This window comes from Narcine bancroftii, chromosome 4 (genome assembly GCF_036971445.1).
Source record: "Narcine bancroftii isolate sNarBan1 chromosome 4, sNarBan1.hap1, whole genome shotgun sequence".
NCBI classification, from domain to species: Eukaryota; Metazoa; Chordata; class Chondrichthyes; order Torpediniformes; family Narcinidae; genus Narcine; species Narcine bancroftii.
The window spans coordinates 256,868,445-256,875,582 of record NC_091472.1 but is presented as its reverse complement, the minus strand read 5'-3'; the positions used below and the strand labels follow the sequence as shown (position 1 = coordinate 256,875,582).

At 40.0% G+C, this 7,138-nt stretch overlaps 1 non-coding gene across 1 annotated transcript; it reads right to left on the bottom strand.

The window, feature by feature from the left end:
* Window positions 1–5,474: 5,474 nt before the first annotated feature.
* LOC138762526 (U6 spliceosomal RNA) lies at window positions 5,475–5,581 on the bottom strand. The gene has a single exon (XR_011356934.1). It is a non-coding gene; the product is annotated as a U6 spliceosomal RNA (small nuclear RNA).
* Window positions 5,582–7,138: the final 1,557 nt, after the last annotated feature.

Sequence of the window (7,138 nt, the reverse complement as noted above, 5' to 3'; positions counted from 1 at the left end):
TCATAATGTTTATTGCCTTTCGTCTACATCAAGTGTTGTAGATATCATTCATGATATCTTTTCCCCAACTTCATTATCCTCTGCAGGGTCTTGCAGTCCGAGCCTCCGTCATATTGAGTAAAACCAGAAAATCTGCATATTCTGGGGTTAAGTGCAATACACAAAAGTGCTGGAGAGAGTCAGCAGGTCACACAGTATCCATAGGAATTAAGGGGTTACCAACTCACCAGACTTTTTTTTTCAGGTGCCTGCTTGTTTTTTTGTTCACAACTTGAGAAAGGGCCAGGGCTGAAATGTTGTTTATGGTATATGTCTTTACCCCCATTCGTTTGCTCCACTGTGAAATCTCTTCGAGGGCAGCTGGCTCTGAAGTATTTCTCCACCCCTCTTTGAAGGAAATTCTGTGACATTCTGTCTTCCTGCTCCCTCTCTGCACTCCCTGCTGCTCTCAAGGTCTATGCTCCTTCCCTTGCTTTTTCTTCTCTCCTCACCCAGTCTTTTCATTCAGGCACCTGCCTGCTTTTTGTTTGTACTTTGAACAAAAGTTCATGCCCAAAACATTGGTAATAAATCTTTACCTCCTATAGACGCTGCAAGACCTGCTGAGTTCCTCCAGCAATTCTGTGTTCTGACCCTAATGAATGTATGGACAAATACAAGTCCCAATTCCTCCTCCCATTTCTTACATTCTTATATAACACACATAATAATCAAAAAGATATGGTCCTCAGAGTTTTTTAGATGTTGTTTGCACTTTGCCAAGTTCATAAATCGTAAGTGTGAAAGCATAAGTGTGGGCGCTAGAAACCAAAAGCAAAACCAAAGAAATTTGGAAATGTGAGCTGGCCTGGAGAGAAAGAAACAAAAAAAGACCCAAAATTACTCCCTTCCCATTTCTTTCAACTTAAATTTCTTCCAGGGGTGATTTTGGGAACTGCAAAAGGTGGGAGATGTTTGAAACTCTCTTCTGCATGCCACCAAGGATTTTAGGTCAGTTATTGATGAAAAAATTGAGGTTGATATCCTTTGATCAGGGATATTGAGTGAATACAGGGGAAATGTAATTACATGGAAATAGGTCAGAATTCATCTGTGACATCAAGAGACTGAATTGCCCAGTCCTCTTCCCAAATGAGGACATAAAAAGGACGGTGACAATGAGGACAGGGATGATGATGAATATTATTACCACCATTATTAGAGATGTGAGGATTGGTGAGAGCATCTCCTCCCCAAACTCCATCAGTACCAGAGTACCACAAGGTTGCATTCTTAGCCCCCTGCTCTACTCGCGATACACCTATTACTGTGTGGCTTGATATGACACAACACCATCTACAAATTCGCTGATGATACCACAGTGGCGGGTTGTATAAAATGGCGCAATGAATCAGCATACAGGAAGGAGATTGAAAACTTGGTTGAATAGTGCACCCACAACAAACTCACACTCAATGTCCCCAAAACGAAAGCGCTGATTGCTGATTTCTGGAATCAGAGGATCTCTCCTGGTCTCAACACCCAACTGGTGGCATTAAAAAAGCATGTTAGCATCTCTACTTCCTCAGGAGTTTGTGGTCATTTGGTATGACATTGGAAACCATGGCAAATTTCTACAGATGTGTGGTGGAAAGTGGACTGACTGGCTGCATCACAGTCTAGGACATCATTACCCTGAGTGCAAAGCCCTGAAAAAGGTAGTGGACACAGCCAAGGACTTTACAGGTAAAACACTCCACAGCATCAAGAACATCAACGGGGAGGTTGCTGTCGAAGAGCTGCAGCAATCATCAAGCATCCATACCAACCAGCACCTGCTCTATTCTCGCTGCTACCATCAGGATAGGGATATAGGTCCTACAAGACTCACTCCACCATCAGCATCCTCAACAACAAACTCAATCAGGGGCTCATTTAAGGACTCTTACTTTTGCACTTTATTTATTTTTTTCTCTCTGAATTGCACAGTCAGTTCGTTTACATTTCTTTATTTATTTACTGGGGTACATTAAGTACCTTTTTTTGCATAACTAATATGAGGCAATTCTGCCTCACACTCAGGAAAAAGAATCTCAGGGCTGTATGTGATGCCATTCATGTACTCTGAAAATAAATCTGACATCTTCAAATCAAATAGTTTTATATGTAGAGGTTGGAAGATATTTGGAACTCAATATCAATAGATGCAATTAGCTGCTCTAAATTTGAGACTGATAGATATTTGATTTAATTAAATATCATATCAGGAACAAGGAACTTCATGACCTACTATTACTTGGTACATACTCCTAAAAAGACTTCAGTAGGATAATTAGATTACTGCTGTCCGAGATAATAAATTAATTGCAAAACTAGATCCCCATTGATGTTCTGTTCTGCCTGTTCTCACAAAGGAAATCACAGTTTGATTATTTTTTAGCTTGTTTCTCTCAACTTTGGACCATTGATTAAATCTTTCATGTTAGATTCATCAAACAAACTGTAAATAAACCAGAACTTCCACTCCAGGATGTTTCAATGGGTAAATTAATGCCCTATTCATCCAGGCCTCAAAAATTAGACAGCATCCAATGAGGACATTAAAATAACTGAGAACATCTGCTTTCTGGGAGATTATTACTTTTTCCTCTGGCAGTTTCAGCTGCCGCTGATATTATTCCCCCCCCCCCCCCCCGCCCCACCCCCACTACACCGACCAAATTGCATGAAATTGAGCTACCTACAAACAGGGCACCATGTGGAATAGACCAACCTTTGACTCCACTCTCCAAAACCAACTTCAAAGCAATTCATTTGTATGAGAAGCTACAGGTAGGAAAGGAATCCAGGTTATATTTAAGGTTGTTGCCTTGATAATAAAGAAGTGAAAAATAAATTGGTGGATCTTTGCATTTCATGAAATAACATAATTTTCTGATTATAAAAGAGCATTCACTCCTTTAATAAATGGTAACAGGGTTTTTTCCTTAAAAATAATCTTTCCAACCATCGAGTCCATAAGGAATATTTCTAAATATTTCATTTTGTTTATTAAATTTAGACATTTAGCATGGAAACAGGCCCTTTCGGCCCTACGAGCCACCCAGTTATACCCAATTGACATACAACCCCCAGAACATTATGAAGGGTGGGAGGAAATTGGGGAAAACCCATGCAGACATGGGGAGATTGTACAAACTCCCTTACAGAGAACACAAATTTCCAATCCTGGTCCTGATCGCTGGCGCTGTAACAACATTGCACTAACCGTGCCACCCTAAAAAAGGTTAGCTCGAGGGATGACTTTTAGTAGATCATATCAAGATCACTGCTCTACTACTTATGAAATCCTGAGTCACAATTAGGGCTTCTACGAATATTTTAACACCATGTTCCCAAGAACATGCGGTGTGATGTAGGGGTGAGGAGCCAGTGCTGTCCAATTGCACCCAAATGACCTTCAACCCCAGTGGGAGGAAACCAGAGCACCCAGAGGAAATGCCTGCACTCATGGAGAGAACATATAAACTCCTTACAAGCAATGCCAGAATTGTACCCTGGTCTTTGGCACTTTAACAGCATTGTGCTAACTGCTACACTAACCATGCTGCCTCTCCAGAAATTTATTTTATTGCACTGTATTCCAGCATGCACAGTATCTTGAATGGTGGAAGCTGCTTAAAGAACTGATAGACCCAACACTGCTCCTAATTTCTATTTGCTTTTGACCTTTGCAAGAAATCTGTTATTCAAAAAAATTACCAGGAAGACAGGAAAATATTTCTGTCTATAAGATTATGGATACTATTGACAGCCAGTGATGAAGTAACGAACAGCAGAGAACATTTGTACATGGTGAAGGGAAGAATGCTTAAGGGAGACGTCAGGGATAAGTTTTTTTTTAAACACAGAGAGTAGTGCGTGTCTGGAATGCATTGCCAGGGGTGGTGGTGGAGGCTGGAGCAATAGGGACATTTAAAAGACTTAGACAGGTATATGGATGCAAGAAAAATGGAGTGTTATGGGTGTGAGGTAGGGAAGGTTTCATTTGTTAAGTAGGTTGGCACAACAATATCTTCCTTATCATGCATTCATGTTCATTTTCAAGCACATTCATGTTCATACAGAAACATATTAGTTTCCTCCCACCCTTCGAAAATTACGGGGATGAAGTTTAATTCGAGTGTTGGGGCTCCAAGGGCTCATAGACCAGAAGGGCCTGTACCATGCTGTACGTCTAAATTTAAATTAAAAAAAATAACATCGTGGGCCGAGGGGCCTGTAGGCAGACATAAATACAGGATGATAAGAGGCCATTTTAACCCCCCCCCCCAACTCTGTGCCACTCCATTAATCTATACCCCTGTTATGGTATTGTGCTGCAATGTCTTCTGTTCTATTTTCTATGTGTGAGGTTCCCATGAACCCGATTCCCTGATCTTTCCAAACATCAACGTCCACCAGAAATACATGGGTAGCAAATTCCAAAGATCTGCCAGCCTCTGCAAAAATAAAATGCTACACACTTCCATTTTAAATGACCTGCTCCTCACCTCAATGATCCCTGATGACTGCGGCTCATTGCCTAATGATCACGTTACAATGAAGAAGAGCATGATTATTTTTACGACGTTATGAATGCCCTCTTCACACTGCTGCCATCAAGAAGGAGGTGCAGGAACCTGAAGACAAACACCTAATGGCACAGAAACAACTTCACTCTTTCGCCATCAGTTATCTGAATGGACAATTAATTATGAAGACTACCTCACTTTTTTTCTACTTTTGCACTGTTTCTTTTTGAATAGTGTATTGAAGGAATTATAATTTATAGCAATTTTGCACCTGTAATACACAATAAGACTGGCGGAAAACAGTGAATTTCATGACCCATGTTCATGACAATAACTTCTGATTTTGAGGCACGGGACTTACTGCGCATGTGATGTTAATATTAGAAGGATATACTCTTATGCCCAATTATGATCTTGATTTATTTTCCCCTTCATTCAAGATTCTTCCACTAGTGAATGGATCCCAAGATATGCCCAATCATTCCCCCTCAAGATCTTGTATTTCACAATGACAACATCACCCTTCATCTTTTCTAAACTCCAAATCTGTTTAGCCTCTCTTGAAAAAGCAATCCCCTCATACCAAAACTAGGCTGGTGAATTTCCTTTGGACTGTCTGCAATGCTGCGACATCAGTTTGTAGGTAAGGCGACCTAAACCGTGTACCTTATTCCACCTGTGGTCTGGCCAATAGCTACCATAATGTAACTGTGTTCTAGTGTTGAAATTTCTCCTCATCTCTGTCTTAAACAGCATATCCCTTTTTCTGTGTCTAGACTTTTTAATCAGCGAGAATACCCTCCCTGCATTTATCCTCTCAAACCCTTCAAGAATTTTTTGTTTCTGAGGATGTTCTCTGTAGATCCACTCTCTGTAGACTGCGTGTCTGTAGACTGCGTGTCTGCCATTTTTTGTTTTTTTTTAAATATGGAACGCTTCATGAATTTGCGTGTCATCCTTGCGCAGGGGCCATGCTAATCTTCTCTGTATCGTTCCAATTTTAGTATATGTGCTGCCGAAGCGAGCACAGATCCACTCAACAGCTCCTCAAAGGGCAAACCAGTCACCACTCCTGGACCCAAACATGAATCTCCTCTTTGTTGCAAATATTCTTTCTTACATTAGCATCCTTTGAATTTACATAAAGGGATTGCTATGAGCCCAGAGGACCCCAAAACCCAGTAGCAATAGAAATTCACCAAGACAAATAGTTACTTAAACAAAAGTTGCTTTCATTTATCCTTAAACGTGAAAACAGGATCAAATGCTAACTTATTACTTATTTAACATAACTTAACCACTTTCTAATTCTAAACGCACGTCTATATAAATGAGTGAGTAAGTTTAGAAAAGTTCTTTAATTCACAGACCAATCTTAGTTCACATTCCTCCAAGTTCGCTGGTTGCAGGCCATTGGGGTTAATATTTATGAAGTTCACTAGACTTTGGTGCTTGAAAGGCAAATGGTTACCACTCAGGAAGGTTCTTGTTGATTTTCAGAAAGAGATTTGTTGTTCACTGGACACAAACTGATTCTTCTAATCAGCCACATCAGTGTCTTTCTGAAGAAACTTTCCCATCAGGGTTTTCCAGATGATAACCTCTTTTTTTCAGGTCACAATAGAGTACCTTTTTGTTTCCCTTATTTCAAGTGAAACATTAGGCAGCCAGTCCTCTCCTCTTGTATGGACGCAAGGGCTTTGACCAGGCTGAACTAAGCACTCACAACCCCCGTCTTCAAAATGGGGGTTTTCCACAAGCTTTCCTGCTTGTCCTGTTCCAATCCCAGCTTCTGCTGCTGAACTGAATTCTCTCTCTCTCACACACACACACACACACACACACACACACACACACACACACACACACACACACACACACACACACACACACACACACACACACACACACACACACACACACACACACTCAGAGAAAAGCCCTGTTTGACTTTCTCTGCTTGCAAAACCCCATGACACTCTTAGAACAGCAAACTGCACTCAGATAGCCTGCAGCTCTGAACCTAATCCTCTGAGTTCTTTCATCTGTTGCTTTTCAAAACAACAATCCATTAGTGAAGTCTCTTTGACACTCTCCAAAGCTTTTGCAAAGGCTCTCGGAGTTGGGCCTGTCTGGTTTGAGCAGAGCTCCAGTATTTTAAATTAAATCTGTTCTGGTATGTGACCTACACTAAAAATCTGCCCCAATTTATCTCCTTTAAAACAGATCTATTTACAATATAAAATACAACATAATGTGTCACAGGATATACTTCTAACTTTAAGATCACATTCACAATAAATCATATGCCTCAAAATCAGAAGTTATTGTCTTGAACATGTGTCTTGAAATTCATTGTTTGGCAGTAGCAGTATTGTGCTTTACAGGTGCAAAATTGGTACAAATTATAATTCCTTAAATACACTATTTAAATAAATAGATAAATAAATAAATAAATAAATAGATAAATAGACAGATAGATGTATAGATAAATAAATAAATAAATAGATAGATAGATGGCTACTTAGAATAAAAGAGGTAAATAAATAAATAATTCTTCGAGGGTGAAAGTACAGAACTAATGT